This window comes from Simochromis diagramma, unplaced genomic scaffold (genome assembly GCF_900408965.1).
Source record: "Simochromis diagramma unplaced genomic scaffold, fSimDia1.1 OVJJ01000816.1, whole genome shotgun sequence".
NCBI classification, from domain to species: Eukaryota; Metazoa; Chordata; class Actinopteri; order Cichliformes; family Cichlidae; genus Simochromis; species Simochromis diagramma.
The window spans coordinates 4,871,019-4,889,194 of NW_024386908.1; the positions used below are offsets into that span (position 1 = coordinate 4,871,019).

An 18,176-nucleotide genomic window follows, 5' to 3' on the forward strand; every position below is an offset into this window, starting at 1 on the left:
GTTTTTACTCTTAACAATACTGAATAATATAATATATTAAAACTAGTAGTTTTGCATAAATGATGTGAACGTGTGTGTGTTTACCCCTATGTTCGTTTATCTTTTCCTGTTTTACAAACACTGTTTATTAAATATATTATGAAAAAATAAATAATTCAGTAGTTTCCTCTTTTCTTCATTATAACGGTAAAAAAATTAAAGTTAATTTATATTATATAAATTTCAAAGTAACTGAAATACTTTAGTGTGATTTGAGCGTTAAGAAGGCAATCTTTAAATCCGACATAAACGAATGAATCTTAATGAAAAAGCGTACGTTATGTCTCCTCTCCGCCTTTGCTGTTCTGGACATCACCGGATTTAATCCTGTGACTTTTACTTCCCAAGGTGACTAAAATGAATTCAGATCTTTTGAAGCATCTTAAGTCGTCTCTGTTTTGACAAATGTTTAAATTGGTTTTAAAAAATGAAAAAATAACACATCGAGAGAGATCGCACAAAATACAACGTTTTTATGGCGATTTGACACGTTACAAGGAGTGTGCGGGTGGCTGCATCACTCGGGCCGCCATCTTGTCTCCTCCTGTCCTCCATTTTGTAATTTTTCTCCCTCAGTTCTGGCCTACCTGCTTTTATTAAAGTTTTCCTGAGTGCTCTGAGCCTGCTTTGCGTGAGGTGAAAAAAGAAAAATCAGCTGTACTCACATGATTTTCAGTTATACATTACATTTTGGGATGACCTGTCAGGTTGTTGTTGTTGTTTTGTTTTTTTTCTGTCAGCTGAACTGATGCTGAATTACTGCTTTTCACCTTAAAGGACCTTTTCTGAAGACTGAAATCTGCCAGCTGATGCAACAAGTTACCTGCACAGGCACAGCTCCTCACAACGAGGACTGAGTCCTATTGACAGGGTGTTAATCTCTCAGAACAATTTGTACATATAATGAGCAGCACTCAAGTTAAAGGTTGCATGTGATTTAGGTTTTACAGATGTGCAGCGTAAGTGACTGTGACCTATAGCCTTATAATGGCCACCGGGGGTCACATAGGTTAATAGAGACTGATGTTTGAGGCCCCAAAGTGACATCCCAAAGGGGATGGCCCCTTAATCCTTATTAGGCCTGTGTGTTAGTGATCCTTACCTTTCAAAGCAAACAGCACGCTCTCTTTGCTGTGGGGCCCTGACCTGCCCCTGGCGTTACACTTCTGACCCTAGGGTCGTGGCCTTTGTTCAGAACCCTCAAGAACCTGACCTTAGGGTCACGGGTGTAATAGAGAAGTTGTTGAGGCACGTGCTGCCGAGGGGCCCCTCGACGGACCACCTTGTAGAGGGAGCGGGCCCGCCGCGCCGGCCACCGAAGAAAGAGGGAAAGTTTGTGTAAGTTCGCCAGGGTGTGAATGTGTAGACAGCTATAACTCTCAGGTTCACAGTAAAACATAGATCTCCTGCGCGACTTTTTCACCCTTCAGAAGAACATCTTTGACGTGCAAAAAATACCCAAATGTTGGTCTTTTTCAGCGCAAAATCAGTGCAGTCACAGAAGTAGATCCCTCAGAGGGTCATATGTCTTTTTACTGGCAATCCCAGGTGGTTCTACTTAACCCCATTAATTCTTCGCTAACTAACAGCGAAACGTAATACACTGAAAAAAAAAAAATTTTTGGTTAAAAAGTGGATAATCGATTTATTTATTTTAGTTATTGCTGTGCTTAATGATGAATTTCAGTTTGATAGCCGATCTGCTGTGATTTCTCTCAACTACTTGTTGGCTGTTTAATTGCAGTTCATGTTGCGATTTGTTTGTATTTATATGGTCCTGTAAAGTTGCCAGCAGTGATTATCAAAAATATTGTGGTTGAGTTAATTTCACTTTGTGCATGTGTGTGTTGCTTGCCCTGGGGCAGTGCAGCATCGAACAGTGTCAGCGTGCTGTAAATTTTATACTGTGTGTGTGCTGATCGGCTGGTTTGTTGCAGTAAATTTGTGGGATGATTCATAAAGATGTGAAGGCATTCGGGGGCTGATAAGTCAGCGACTTAATTGCTTGAGCTCCTCAAGAGTTATAAGTCATTTTCACTGAGACTTGAGCTCTGTGTTGCAACCATGACACATGTATTGTCACTTTTTTATGGTTGGGTTATTTGATAATGTTTGTATTCGGTTTTCCTTTTGCATCTATTTGATTTTTCGTGAATATGTAAGACTGTGCGGTAAAGCTTCTGTTCTCTTGCACTTACATGCATATGAAATGTTAACAATGCTTTTACACCCTGGCGTTACGTGTGCTGTAAGGCAGAGTGCAGCTCAGTTTTAACGAAGAGATGAAGGGAGCTGATAAGGGGGGAAAAAAGCGGTTGTAGACTCGTGGAGATGTCATAAAGGAGGTTGTTAATATTGGAGTTTCATCAATGGCAGCATTACGCAGGCCACTCCTGCAGGGGCGAGGCCGTGCAGAGGGCTACAGTGTCAGAAGTTGGCAGCTGAGCCAAAACCAGAGCTGTATCCTCAAATGAACTCTCCGCGACGTACGGTGCAACAGGCTCTGCCAAGTTTTTTGAATTCCTGCCACATGTTAGATGGTAAACAACTGACTTGCAGTAACAGTATCTTAGATAGAAGATAAAGAGCAAAGGGACTCTTCTGATTCCAGATGAAACACGAGTTTGTCTACAATAGTGCTTGATATATATTCAGCAGGCACTCGTAACAGCGTTTAATGATTTCAGCGAGAGCAATTGGTTCAAAGACGTGGCGAGATGTGACGTCACAGGGTTCAGTCTGATCACTGTTTGGTGCTCGACCGGGGTTTTGCTCATCAATGCCCACGAGGGAATTTATTGCTTTTTTGATAAAGTGCATTTAAATCACCAGTTGCTTCACGTTGAACCTCGGGAGTAATCTCACTCCTCATTTTTCACGAGTTTGCACATTGTGCGTCATTGAAATGCGGATGGTGCAGCAGTAGTACACACAACACAGGGAAGCCGAGTTTTTATTTGACTGTGTGGAAAGGTGAGGAGAGAGCTAGGCAAGGCAAGTGCACCCGTTCGCTTCCTTTCTCCCACTCTTTCTCTCTCCAAGCCCGTCCTGCGAGGTAGAAAAGGCGCACACACAGCAGCGTAACGCCTTTTCTTTCAGTCTCCAGGACTAAGAGTGCAGGGTCGGTACAAGTAAGCAAGCAGCCATATTAGTTTGCTCTTGTGTTGCTCATACTCGCTGTTTTTCATCTACTTGTCGCCTGTTTAAAATGAAAAAACAAACAAACAACCAAAACACCACACGTATTGAAAAAGTCTGGAAATACTGATGTTTTCCCAGCTTTCATTTGTTTAAATTCATGTTAGTCCTCTTTAGACTCTGCGAGCATAAACACAGATTGACATGGAGTCCAGCTAGCTGTGTTTCATGATGTGAGATTCGTCGTTTTGTTGGACAGTCCCCCCCCCCCTCTCTCTTTTGTATGGCTGCTGCTATGAGGAGAGAAAAAGGGGAAAAAATTTGTCTGTGCTGAGTTCTGGGTTTCTTTTGGGAAAGCGAAGACTAGAGGGGAGGGGAATGGTGTCCAAAAAGGAGGAAGTTGTTTCTTTGCCACGGGGGAATCTGTTGCAAACAGTTACGGGGCATTACAACAATTTGGCTGCCCAGAAAAGTTTTTGAGGAGGGAAGTCGGGTGGAAACCGGACGGGTGTGAATAACCTTCAGCATGCTGATCCAGAGGTTGGTAGGTGTGCATGAGAAGAGGGGAGAGAGGAAGACAGCAGGGGTAGTATCTGGCACAAAAACGTTAAAAAAAAGATCCTTCTCATGCAGGCTTAAATTAACACTAGCTGTTCAGAACAGGGCTGTTTATTACTGTAGGCTAGAACAGTGCTACCGAAAGGACAAGAAAGGGTGGGAGACAGAATAGACTCGATGCGGAGGGGGAAGGAGGGTGTTGGACATGAGCAGAGTCATCAACAGAGTCCATTTTATCGTTCGGTTACTGCCCGACATTTCTCCTCTCCTTAGTCGCACGCAGAACCGGCTGCTGTTGCTGCAGTTCGCTGCAAGGCGAGGGTGGCCTAGTAATGGCACATGGCGGGCGCACTGCGGTAAATATTACAGGATTTTTACAGCGTGGTTCAATGCCGCAATCATGGTGGGGCAGTCGCATCCAGGTGCTTATCTGGCTTTGATTGCGTGACAGAACAGTTGATGTAGCTTTCCTACGTATTAATGATTAAGCATTAAAAAAGCCCAAAAAAACAAGCAGTAATCAAAAGGATATTCATCACTGATCATACCCTACACTTTTGGCCTTCGCTAGGGGAACGCCATTGCTTCAGTGCCAGCTGGGAGTTTAGTGATAAAGACGTGTGGGTCAAAGCCAAATGGCTGATATTAAACTGAAAGGCCCAGCAGCTCTGCAAAGAAAAGATACACTATTAATCTTTCCCTCCAGTCTCAAAGTTAGGTGTTGCAAGTTGTCCTAGTATCCTTTAATCATTTGTGAGTGTTTGCTGTGACTCTCGTCCTCAGCAGAAGTGCACCCCCCCCCCACCCCGTAGCCCAGCTCAGCTCCCTCCCCACCCTGCCTCGTGCATGCGCACGTCATACTGGGTCTGTGATGAAAACGCGTAGTGCGCACGCACTCCCACACGTCCCTGTTTCATCATCAGCTGAGCTCTTTCTCCTCCACTCACAGCTCTTCTCCCCTTCCTCTCTCACCCCCTCCCCTCTCTCTCTCTCTCTCTTTGCTCTTGCTTCTTTTTCTATCCATCGCTCTCCTCCTCCTCCTCTCTCCCTGGGTCCCGGCCACATGCGAAAGGGTAGACTAGGACGCTGCAGCTCTGAAAAAAAAGAGGGGAAAAACGCTCTGCTGCTATTTCTACAGGCAGGCCCTCCCCTTTAGCTAGTCTGTGCCAAAAGAGGGAGGGATTTTTTACTACTCCCAGTCCCAGGATTTTAACCCTCTGCCTGCTCTCACTTCTCTCTGCAAGATCTGTTCCTCAATATCATGCAACAAGTGGCTTTGCTTTACTCCTACTTCGACATTGCTGCGCCATTTGCAAGGGCATTTTTCAGATCCTTGTTTTCACGCGCTTTTAGTTTTATCACGTTTTTGCCTCGCCTGGGTTGTTGCTAGTAGAGATAAACTGGACCTGGGAGTTTTGCGCCGTGCCCTAGCGTTTGTGCAAAGATTTTTTTTGTTTTGTTTTTTTTTTTTTTTTCCTTCAGCACGTTTCTTGATTGCTCAACATGTCAGATTTTTTTTTCCTGGATGAATCTGAGTATGAAGGCTGCAGTTTGTTTTGTGTGCTGTTCGATTTCATGTGTCTCGCGCATGGGTCTTAAATTGAATTCCTTATTGTTTTCCTGTGCTCTTATCTGCTTTGCCCTCTACCTTCCTAGCCCTTTCCATCTCCAAACCTGTCCCTCTTTTTTTGGTTTTTTTCTGCCCCACCCTCTCTTCCTCACGTTCTCTCTCTCTCGCTCTCTCTCGATCTCGTGGGCAGTCTCCAGTGAAAGGGGAGCAGGAGGGCGGAGCAGCAGCGGGGCTTTTTCTGGGACAGGTGCCAATTCCAAACAAAAGGCACAAAAAACAAAAAAAAAGAAAAAAGAGTGTGATAGATCCCAACGACAGAGGGAAAAGTGGTGTATTTAAAGAACTGATTTGTAGTAATTAGATGTGTGTGCATGTGTAACTATTCTTCTCTTGCAGGTTTTTTTTATTGCATGAGTGAATAGCAGCAGAGATCTTGAATTCTCTCTTTCCCCCCTCTCTCGGCTCTCTTGCTCCCGTGAAGGCATTTGAGTTTCGAGCGGGGAAAAGAAGGAGGGGTGGGTGGAGTTGGGAAGGGGTACAGGGAGGTGGAGCCTTGTCTCCTCTCCTCCCTGCCGAGTTTTCTGCATTATTCATATGCCCGGGCCAGCGCTGCGATCTGACTGGCTGCCTGGCTTAGCATTCATCCGACATTCAGCAGCTCTGTTTGCTAACATTCCTCATTCAAAGCCTTGTTAACTGCCAGACGGGAGGAACACGCGACTCCATGGGAAACCCACATGGCCTCTCCATTGTGGCGGCCCTGACAGTCTCAGACAAGGAGCTGGCAGACAGGGGAGAGCAAGAGGAGCTGGTTTGTAAATATTAGATAGCAGTTAGCTCAGGTTAGGGAGGTTACCCAACGCTCAGAGATGGGTTTGGGGTGAAGTGGGCAGATTATCGCGGGCAAATCCCGGGCAGAGGCGCGGACAGACATTGTAGGAAAGGCGCTGAGGCAGACACGGAGGCTGGTACTTTCTGGGACTCTGAATGGGTCTGTCGTTGGCGTGCCCGCCTACTTCTTGCAGGGAGTGCAAAGCTGTGTGACTGAATCCAAGCTCCTTCTCTGCCCTTCTCTACAGAGAGGATATGTGGACATACTGTGTGCAGCCGCGGATGGGTCCAGCACAGCCGCTTCATCCAGGATAGCTCATTGCTGTGGTGTGGGACAGTTACTTCAAAGTCTCAGTGGGTAAGTCAGAGAGAGAGTGTGTGGGTGTGGAGGTAAGTGTGTGTGTGTATACTTAGGTGTGTGGTGCTTGCACACATGCAGTGGTTTTCTTTTGTCAAAAGATGAAGACATAACGAATGTGGAGAGCCGCATCGTGTGACCTGATCACCACGTTTGTGTGTATGAACATTGTGCCTGGGTGTTGTTTCCTCCAGGGCTACATGACTATCCAGTGAGAGCAGGCTTAACTAAATATAGTCAAACTGGTTAGAAACGTGGCATTGGCTTTGAAATTTCGACGAAACTGAGCAAATCTCTTCTCTAGTGCATTCCTACCTGTACTTTAGCACTCCGGATTGGCCTTTCGTGTGTTTCACAGAGAGAAATGCTTTTTTGGAGGGAGCAGAGAAGGAATAGTGCTGTAATGTTGGGCTGATGGCCAGGGAAGGCCTGCTACACAAGGCCGAGCCCCACCACAATGCTCTCTCTATCTCTACCTCTCTCCCTCTGTCTGTCTGTCTGTCTCTCTCTCTCCCCCTCTTCTCAGGTCTATCAGAAAATGATTAAACGCCACTCGTATTGAGCTCTGCTATTAAAACCTCATCTTAATGAATATGTGCCTAGTTTATTCCCTGGAAGTAGAGGTTAAATATTTGAAAATGGGTCAGTGCTGACACGTGGCCCCACGTCGCTTTAATATGGCTCAAACAGGCCTTTTTGGACACATCGTTTATGATGCTTTATTAAAACGAAAACTTTTTCCTAAAAAAAACTCCATTAAGGTCTTAAGATTTAAAGCTTGCCCGCGTTCGCTCGGTTACAGACTATGGTTTGATTAAACTGTAAACGCACACGGTTTGAGAGGTACATGTTGACTGTAGAGTGCTCTGCTTTTTAAAGGCAATTAAAAAGGTTATATTATTATTACCTGATTACAACTGCTACTTCATCCATGACGATGAATATCGGCTCTAATTTTGTCCGTATTATATTAAATTTTCCACATAATTAAAACACTGAGTGCGCCACACCCCTCAGCAGTGCCATTCAACTTGGCATCTTTTAATTATCATCCATAAATCAGTTTTTGAAAAGCTCGCTAATTGAAAATCTTGCTTTTTTAAAATTTTATTTTTTTATTTTAAATCGATATCACTCCACGTTGAACACCTCAGCACATCAGAGTCGACCATGACCAAAAGGTAGGAGTGGAGGCAGCGTGAGTCATCACAGATAGCTCTAGTCATCCCACCTACATCCTACGTTTGACAGGCCTATTCAACCGCCACTCTCACACTACTGAGCCTGGCTTAAACTCCTCCATCACTGTCACACTGACAGGAAATCCTGACGTCGCTTTAGTGCATCCAATCCCTGTTCTTCAGACCCTCAGTCAGGTGAAATTAGGAGTTATATAGCAGCATTTAGACACATTTACTCTTTAGGTGTAGCAGTGAAAACTGCAGGAGTCAGATACAGGATATGGCTGTCTTCTCATTTCTGCTCAGACTTTTTGTTTGTTTTTACCTTCCTACATTATCTGTTTAACTCTAATGAACACACATTTCCTAGAAACACAGTACAATCCAATATATTTGTGTGAGGAAGCACTGGAATCCGCTGTCCTGTCTAAATAGAGAGAAGCCCGCTTCAGAATGTTTTTAGCGCCTTGAAAACTATCGATCACCGTTTGGAAACATATCAAAATATTTTTCTAGCGATTTTCTTTCGCTTTTTGTATACGCAAAACTCCTCATTTATTAGGTCTTTTTATTTCATCGCACATCGTGCGTTGTACAGTACATGTCCACAAGATATCGCCAAGTCTGTAAATAGTATTTCATTTGGGGAAAATGAAGGAAGCAATCCTGGCCAGCTTTTGAAATTGATAAGCGTTACTTTTTTCCCTTGCAAATCTGGCAGTAAATTGTAGTTTTTTGAGCGATTTAATGCAGCGCACATTGTTTTCCTATGTTTGAAGAGCCATTAATTGTTCCTGCCGTGATTCCTATAAGCAAGTAAATATTTTTTGTTTAAATATTTACTGTAAATGTGAATGTAACATCGAAAGCTTGTAATCGAAATGTTGTCATTACAAAACATTAGAAAAGTAAACGACATTCAGAAAGCGAATATAAAGACCGTCACACAACATCTTGTGCGTGTGCGCACACACACACACACACACACACACACACACACACACACACACACACACACACACACACACACACACAGGCAAACAACCAGACACATTTGATGCTGTGTACCCCACAATGAACCCTGGCTCCTAAGATGAATGGGGTTCCCACGCCTCTCCCAAGGAGTGCAGGGCACAGCCTCCTCCTCTGAGCATTCACACACACACACACACACACACACACACACACACACACACACACACACACACACACACACACACACACACACACACAATGCACTACAGTTGGCCACACAGTCTCCCTCAAACATACACACAGGTGCATTTCAGTAAAATACAAAGGCACACACATAGTAAAATAGCATAATGACCCATTTTTAAAAACTACAAGTATACATACTTTAATTACTTACTTTGTGGTGTAAAAATAAATAAATAATATGATGGAAGTGTCAGTTTTATAGATGGAGTCAGTTTGGTATGAAGACGACTTAATTTGTATAGCAGCAAAGCAGAAATGAGACGTGAGAACACACAGATTGTTTTTAGTTTCAGTTACACTTCTTTTTGTTTCAATCCCTGTTTGTGTGTATGTGTGTGTGAGAGTATGTGTTGTTCATGAAGTGTTTTTATTTCAGGGAAGGTTTTAGATGAATTTGATTTTCATGGGAGATTCCAGCTTTTTATTTTCTGAAGGTGTAGCAAAACAGTCCTTGAGAAAGAGTGTGTGTGTGTGTGTGTGTGTGTGTGTTTACTATATTAGTACACAATTTAGTTTATTAAGTGAAAAATAATTATTTTGTTGTATTTGTTTTTTTTTAATCGTTGGATAACTCTAGTGTAGTTTTTAAAAGACTTGAGAATTCTTTTTGGTGTTTTCGTTTTCTTATGAGAAATACATTTGTAATTCACTGATGTATATAAACATTTAAATATGTAATTGCTTTACAGTTTTGTAAATGTACTTTACAGTTGGTGTTTATTATTTCTCTAATATGTTTTAAGAATACTGTGTGTGTGTGTGTGTGTGTGTGTGTGTGTGTGTGTGTGTGTGTGTGTGTGTGTGTGATAGAGAGAGAGAGAGAGTGAAACAGAGGATGGTGTCCATATTATTTATTTATTTCAGGCTTAAAATGTAGATTTAAAATTAATTGTTAACATAAAAAAATATTTTAGCTATAATATTTAATTTTCTGCTTTCTGTTTTTGTTTCTAATTGTTCAGGTACTGTCGTTTATATTTGAATATTAATATAAGCACTTTTAAAAATTCCACATTTTGTTTAATAAAAAGTAATATTGGACCAAAATGAAGACGTACGAATGCCTAAAAGAAATGCCGAAAACAAACCCAAAAAAAAGGCTAAAGGCTAATTTGTCTTTCTCTGGACCTACAGTAATCTAAGTTCCTGTAGTAATTTCCTGGAGTTAGTGCCTTTTTGAGAGATGAATCTAAGCTGCACTGGCAGTGAATGGTAATGCAGTTATCCCGTCTAAATTCAGCTACAGTATTCTGAGCTATGATCACTCTAACATATGCTACATCAGCCTTAATGATACATTTAAGTAACTGCTTGGCAGGTTTATGACCTGAGCGATACATGGACACCTTGCCGAGTGTGTGTGCACATGTGTGTGTTTTGTGAATAAATTTTAACAATGCTGCACGCACAGACATGTGTAACTATAATTATCTGTTTTTCGCTTTCATTTGCAGAGTCATTACTTGGGAGTGACTTTATTTTTCCGTGCAAGACATTGATATCAAGGTTAGTCTAACATTTTTATTAATTTTCTTTAAAATTATATTCTTGTTATTGAATCCGTGTATGTTTTTGTAGCACTTTTGGTGTATATAGCAGCACCTATTTTGTGTGTGTACATGCCCGGACAGTCAAAAATCATTCGGGACTGCTTTCCATGATATAAGCACACAGCTCAGCGACTGCGGTTTGTTGTTAGTTTATCAAACACAACCGTCTCCAGCACACACCAGCGGCCGTAGCATCGTGTGATGCGTTTTGTCAAAACTCGTATCGGTGCGTTGTGTCTGTCGTGTCATCTGAAACGGTAAGTCTGTGCTGCAGCTCAAAGATAATCTCCTCAAAGGAAATTAGTCAGGAAAAATGGGACAGAAGAGCCGTCAGCCTAAAGGTCAAATGAAGATTAGAGAGAAACAGTACACGAGGGCACACCGGCTGGCACCCCGGAATTACACAAAGGCCTCATTGTCACAGGAGCCCTCGGGTCTGCGCACTCTCTCCCAGCATACTTAGGGAGACATGACACCTGTTGGTGGGTTTGATCAACTGCATGCAGAGCGACAGGACACCTCACACTTAAGATTTCTCTGATATTAAAAGACGACTTTGAGTCGCATACACGTCTAGAACATTTTCGGATCGGCGCTCTTCTGCACAAACACACTCACGGGTTCGGTTCAGGCTCGAGTTTTTATCTCACGTCAGTTTCAGGCTTTCCGGCGGCACGGCTGACCGCATGCCGTTAAATCAAAACGACAAATGAAAAAACAGCAAGCGGTGAAAAAAGCAATTACTCTTGATTTATATTTGCTGATTATTGTAACCCTCCAGACACACCGGCTCCACTCACTTCAAAGGGTGAATTGGTTAATCTCAAATAATTGTGAAGCTCAGTCCTGACAGTTTTACAGTTTATGGCACTGTGTATTCAAAATGTTGGATGAATGTATTTTTGGAAAGTTGTTTGCAAGTTCATGCCTCGATCGAGGATCTCACTTGCGCCTCTCTTTAGTAGTTTTCTTTTTTTTTTTGACAAACTGTAAAACAGTTGTGTTATCAAAAATGTTTTAGTCACATTTAACAAACAATTATATTTTAATTAAACGCATTAACTAAAGAAAAGTGTTAATGTAATGCTTTTGGGCAATGTTAAAAGGTTTTTTGACCCAAAATTACAAAAGAAATGAAGATTTTTGACTGGCCATGTGTTTTTAGGGTTAACGGTTTTGTGCTTTGCTTTCTGTCTCCACCCACTTCCAGTAGAGATTAATGAAATTCTGCTTGTTTATAGTATTTAATAACTTTTAATAAAAGCAGTCCTATGTATTCCAAAAAAAGTCATCCTTTTCACTCTGGATAATTTAATAATTTTTTTTACGTAACATTTCTGAGTAAAATCAAAAGACATTTAACTGCGGTTAGAAATCTCAGTGACACATGCATAAAAACGTTGGTTCAGCAGAAGTAAACTGGAAAATGCATTTGTCATTATTTACCTGGAATGACCCTTTAAGTAAAAGGGCCTCTCCTGTGTAAACCCGATACCCTGCATACACACATTAGCAGTGCAAGTGAAACAGAGCTGCACACACAGTCAGGCCTGCTTACACCTCACAGGGTTGGACAGTAGGTAGCTCATATAGAGATTTGTGTGGCATTTATGGGATAAACGACCTGCAATAAAACAGCCACAAACTGGTGCGTGCGCGTGAAGAGTTAAGGCAGTGACTCACTTTTATAAGTTTGACCCCCACCTCGCGCCCTCACGCCTCTCCCCTCCCCTCCGTCGCTCCCCAACTCGAGGGGGAAACCGCAGCAGAGCCGCAGCCTCTCCTGTCTCACTCAGGAAACTCCCTGAAACAACCACAACCTCGTCTGCTCGACCTTTCAGGCCAACACACACTCTGACATACAAATCTGCTCATTTGCAGCGAGGTTTCCTGCGACACACACACAGATGGGTTTACCATGAAGCACAACACACGACTTCAGAGTTTTGGAGTCACTTTTAATGGTGTGACTGTGTGTGTGTTCCTCTAATAAACTGCCAGGTAGCAATACAGAGAGATGCAACAGGATAGTCATGAATAATACAGCCACAGGATACTTGCACTCTCTACACATTCACATGCAGACATGCAAGCACCTGCAGTCGTGTGTTTGCACACCGGCACTGAAGGAGGCCCACGTACTGCTCTCTGTATCCATCGTGTATGACATGTGTGAGCACGCTGATATAGGTGCTCTGTTGTTTTCTGATGCTCCTGTGTTAGACAAGAAGTGAAAGTCTGACCTTTGAACAGAGAAGCGCAGCTCACTCTCTCCTCTCGTTTGTCAGCATCGAGACGAGGAAACCTGAGAGGAGGCGAGTTGACAGACCGCACAGACCTGCTCAGGGAAGATGACCTGCCAAGCTCAAGTGACATGCAGAGGAAGTGTTTTGAGTGTATTTTGTTTTGTTTTTTAATTACCACACATTTCGCATATTAAGCCTCTCCTTTAAATGTATAAAAAAATAATAATAAGGAACCTCATGATCAGCTGGGGCCTTTCTGCATGGATGTCCTCCATGTGCCTGTGTGGGTTTTTCTGGGTACTTTCCTCCCACAGTGCATCTTAGGTTGGGTAAATAGTGATTAGAAATGTGTCTGTGGGTGTGGATGTGATTGTGAGATGTTGTTGTGTGTCTGCGTGTGTTAAACCTCTGATAGATTGGCAGCTGGGTCGGGATTTAACAAGTTTAGAAAAAAAACAAAAACGGATTGAACAAAACAGAAATAAATATATGTTTAATTTCTTTAAATTTAAAACAAGCACTTTTTTGGACATGCAGTGTTTTATCTGTGAATTAAGTAAGTTTAAGTGCTGCTTCATGATGATGTTTTGCTAAGACTACAGAACTGGCTTTGTTTAAAATTACAAACATTTAATTACGTTACCGTTTTCACATGACATTGAATATAGCTGCCTACATTACACACAGTACAATACACTAACAGTACAAGCACACAGAAGTTCAGCCTTGACCTTTGGAACGATGACAAAATCAACTTTATGAAGATCCACCTGTTTTTTCTGCCTTTAATTGGATGCCATGGTTTTCATCGGCACATTTGTGATGCTGTTGTTTTATTACATTGAATTGTGGTTGAATTTTACACACTTAACTCCACCCATTACAGCTTATCTGTAGTTAGTTTTTTTTGTCGTTGAGTTTCTGTTCCCACAGGTTGACTGGGTGCGACTGGAGAGCCGTCCGAGAGTTAAACTGTCCTTTGGGGTGAGGTAGTAGGTTGTATAGTTTTAGGGTCATTCCCAAGCTGTCAGATGACTATACAACTTACTGTCTTTCCTGAAGCGGCTGTAATAACATCATCTTCATCATCGTACCCACAAGAGGATAAGAAGCATGACTTTTGAATTTGGACTCGTTCGTTTGTTTAACCTAAAATAATATGCAGATTTTTGTGGGAAATTGTTCTCTTCTTATTGATGCCTCTTGTTGTTGTTTTTTATTATTTTTAAAAAAAGGTAAGTTCTGCTAGTCTGAAGTTGTAACCAGTGAAGCTTGTTCTCACAGCGTGTTGTAAATTTAGCGAAGTAATGTGAAATCTAACCACTTTTACTTTTGCAGCTTTTTCATGTAACTTTTCCTGCAAGTGCATCCTTTTATGTGCAGCATGTAACATTTCAACTGACATTATCATGGCAATCCTCATTGCAATAATAAATAACAAAGTTGCTTTCAGTTTCATTTATGCAGCGATGCGACTCGCGCACAAATCCTCTCCTTACCCGCCTGGGTGCTTTATGATGTTCGTACAGGGTGAGGTAGTAGGTTGTGTGGTTTCAGGGTTGTGATTTTACCCCATCAGGAGCTAACTATACAACCTACTGCCTTCCCTGGAGGGCAGCAATACATCACAGGAGCGCGCGCATCTTTGTCATTTTCCCTGCCTCTGAAAAATGGGACAGTCTCTTTTACAAAGGCCCACAAAAGACTGGCATTCGATCTCAAGGGTTCACGTGTATGGGTGAGTGGCGCTCGCTCACACGACGCATTTCAGAGAGACAATCACTTTACACATTTGTAACTCGCACTGGGAAGATGGCATAAAAAAGGCATTTATTTAATTTTATTAGCATTCATGTTTTAATACTGCTTGTACTTTTCCCTCAGTAATTAAATAAAGACTGGACAAGAAATAATTGCTGAGCAAATAATGGCTGAAGTCTGATCTTTGTGCTGATAACAACTGTGCAACAGTAGAGTCTCCCTAGATGGGATATTTTCTTCGAAATGCTGCTTTAGTCTCTAATCCCTTTAAGGAGCTCATAATGCCCTGAAATTCTAATCCCCAAAGCCTCTGTGTCTCAGGAACATGTATCTTTTTATCTGTCTAGAAAAGTCTCCTAAAAAGCATGCATCATTTCTCTTTTGTTCTTTAAAACAAAAATCAATTGCATGGGATTTCTTCCAATTAAGATGTTAATACTGTGCAAGATTAAAGGCAAGTAAAACTCCAGAAAACAATTGAAGGTAGAGCAAACAGCCAAGAGTCATGCTGTTTTATGAAACCACACGTAGGAGTGCAGCTTTTGCTTTGAGTTTTCAAGCGACATCCCTGACCAAAGCTGATTCTGTAGCTCGCTGCTTAAAAACCATTTCGTATTCAGAAAAAATGAGCTTGTGTTTCCATCCCAGATGGAACGGGAGACCAGGTGCCGAGGTAAAACCAAAGAAAATCATAAATTATCACCCTGCCATTTGTTTGTGGGAGAACACGCTGAGCCACCATGAGGGGTTTTTATCGTCTACACTTACTGTGCAGGTCCACAGGAAAATATGACAGCCAAAATATCCTATTGTCATGCGTCATTTCACAGTAGATGGCGCCAGATATTAAATGCGGTGTTGTTGGTTTGCTGGAGACAATCGCAGTCTACACTAATTTGTTAGATGTACTTTAAGACGGGCTATAAATTTCTAAGGAGTTGGTACAGAATGAGGGTGTCCTGCTGACCTACATGTAGGAGGTCCAGGCAGGAAAGGAGGGCTGCTTTCTGCCAACTAAAGTAACCTTAGAGCAGCACTGACACAACATCGTGCTTATGGTTGAAATAAAGTTAATTTTGCCACAGGTCAAGTATGTGTTCCATAGGGTCACAGTTAAATATCAAAAATCTTCCAAGTGTACACCATCAAATAAAAAACACCAGCTGGTAGCCACAGTATGAAGTGCCATTAGCACTAAATTGTGAAGGGAGGCTTTTTGGAGCAACCGTTTTAAAAGCAAGTACACACGCCTACCTTATTCATGCTATTAAATGTGTTTTAAAGAAGATGGGGATTTTTTTAAGGTGTAAATAAAAGGCAAACACCTGAAAGATGCCCATGATTTGTATCCCAGTGTGTGGCTTAGTAGGTAGAATGCCATTCAAACACTCAGACAGTTGTTATTTGGATTGCAACTGCAAATTAGGCTGACACTAAAATGACCTTCACTTTCTTACTGCTTAACTGTGAGCAGCATAACACCAAGAGACAGACTTATTTGTCATTTCCCAGCAATACTTGGACACAACACATATCTCTGATTGTCACCTGAAATGTGTGGCTTCACACAAATGCTACAATAGAGCAAGTTTTACACTAATGAACAAAAAGCTGTGAAAGAGAAGGTTTGGAATTAGAAGCAAAGGTTCATTCAGCTAGTTTGATTGTTTTAAATTGGTGGTGGGTGCGGTGAACCTTTAGACAAATTACCAAAAAAAAAGCAATGAGTCATCAATTTGCATATATGTGTTTTGCTACATCGAGCATTTTTATTACTGTGTATTGTGCAGTTTATTTTGTTTTCTTTTTTAACATATGCTTCAGTGACGGGGGTCACAATGATAACGTAGAGGTCTGACAAAGTCATGTATCAAATATTATATACTTGGCCTTAAAGGGTTTGTAAGGTTAAGTCATGGGTGTCAAAAATCATTTTACACTGTAGGCCACATATATCCCACTTTAGGGGGTAAGTGGGTCAGACCAGTGGAACTCCATGCCAGTGTAAAGAAGTTAAAACATGAACTAAATGCCACAGATTTCAACAGTACGTCTCAGTTTTTCTACACAATAAAGAAATGACGCTGAAAATGGAAGAAATCTGTCAGCACGACTCTGTAAGTAACAGACTGGTAAAATTACAGTTGAAAATGGCTCGTTGCACACACTGTATTATAATAATAATACTTCAAAATATATATATATATATATGCAGTGGATCCACTATAAAAAAAATCTTCCTATTATGGATAATAAACAAAACAGGAACGTTTCTGTCATTTAATTCATTCTGATATTTGTTCATTAAAAATAGAAAACCTAGAAAAATACTGTTAGAAGTCCCTTCACATTTTTCACTGCTGTCCAGTGGGCCAGGTTGGAGTTTTTGGCGGGCCGAGTTTGGCCCCTGAACCTCATGTTTGACACACTCACTGATACAGTAATTAGCCTGCAAATATAAATATTTACTGACTAAATTACAACCATCTTGAGTATTTTGTAAGGTCCTTAAAGATGAAAAGTGACCACTGTTAACTGCAGTAAAATACGTCATAATAGTGTCACAAAAATATCCATTTGATACTTGCAGGATATTTGAAAAGCACACACTGCTTACAGCGAGATTATCACCAGACTGACTGCCAGCGGGCAGATCACTGGAAAAGCTGTCGTTTTATTGAGCATTCACGTAATTATTACTCGATAGTATGACGCTGCTGACATTTTAATTACAGGAAGTGGTTTTGGAGGCGATCGGATGGCATTAATCTTACAGGCCCAGGCAGAGAGATCCAGTCGCCCTTCACCGGGTACAGATAAAGGAGACAATGCGCCTCCACACCGGTTCATCCTGTACCGAGCCACCAAGAAGGGATTGTGTCTTACCGAACACCCCCCCTCCCCTCCCCGCACACAATTCTCGTGTTCCGATTGGTTGAAACCATAGGTGTGTCAGGAGGTGTGTGCGCCATGTTGCGGTCCCTCTCTACGTTATTTCCTGCTGAGGATGACGTTTTTGACGGCAGGGAGGGAGGCAGCAGAGCCGATCAGCAGGCGCATCCGTGAGCGTCCCGGGCCCGAAGCAGCTCTCTCCTCCTCCTCCTCTGATAAAGCACAGGCGTCCATTCCAGCAGCGAGAGCTTGAAATGCTCCGGATAGCAGACTCCGAGCTGAGGTATTTACCAACATTTATTTCTATAACGCTATGTAACTGTGTAAGAAGCTCTCTGTGCAGTTGCCTGTTGATTCAACAAACTTTGTTATTCAATCGCGCAGAAAGTATAAGTGAAGTGGACACTGTGGCTAACTTTGTATCTCTTTTCTCTTAAAACACACACACAGACACACAAACACACACACACACTTGTCTTTAGTGAGCTGTATTGCGAGTGAGCTCTAGATAAACTTCCTTTAAGTCATGTCTTCATCTGTTGTGACTAAACCGCAGACGCACACTGGAATGCACGCTTCCCCCTGCAGCCCCAGATATGCTTCTATGTCACACTCTGTGCAGCAATGCAAAGAGATACTTTGATGATGCAAGACTGATGTGGCTTTTACGTTTACTCTGTGCCTGATTTTTAAATTTATTTTTTCAATCTGTGGCCAGTGGATGACCTTGTTTTCGAAAAGTCCAAACAGCTGATCCAGATTCAGCACTGACAAATGTGAGCTGTTGCTTTTTTTTTTTGTTTTGTTTTTTTTAAATTAACAAAGGCTAAG

The 18,176-nt window shown here is 42.0% G+C and overlaps 1 protein-coding gene across 5 annotated transcripts in view; it reads left to right on the plus strand.

The window, feature by feature from the left end:
- Positions 1 to 18,176, plus strand: part of LOC120735614 (peroxisome proliferator-activated receptor alpha-like) — a 46,751-nt gene that overhangs the window by 18,929 nt on the left and 9,646 nt on the right. For all 5 annotated transcript variants that reach the window (XM_040035069.1, XM_040035075.1, XM_040035071.1 and 2 more), the window contains 3 exons: positions 6,385 to 6,494; positions 10,351 to 10,402; positions 12,735 to 17,628. The gene's annotated coding sequence lies outside the window, so the exon portion shown is untranslated. The remainder of the gene's footprint in view (positions 1 to 6,384; positions 6,495 to 10,350; positions 10,403 to 12,734; positions 17,629 to 18,176) is intronic.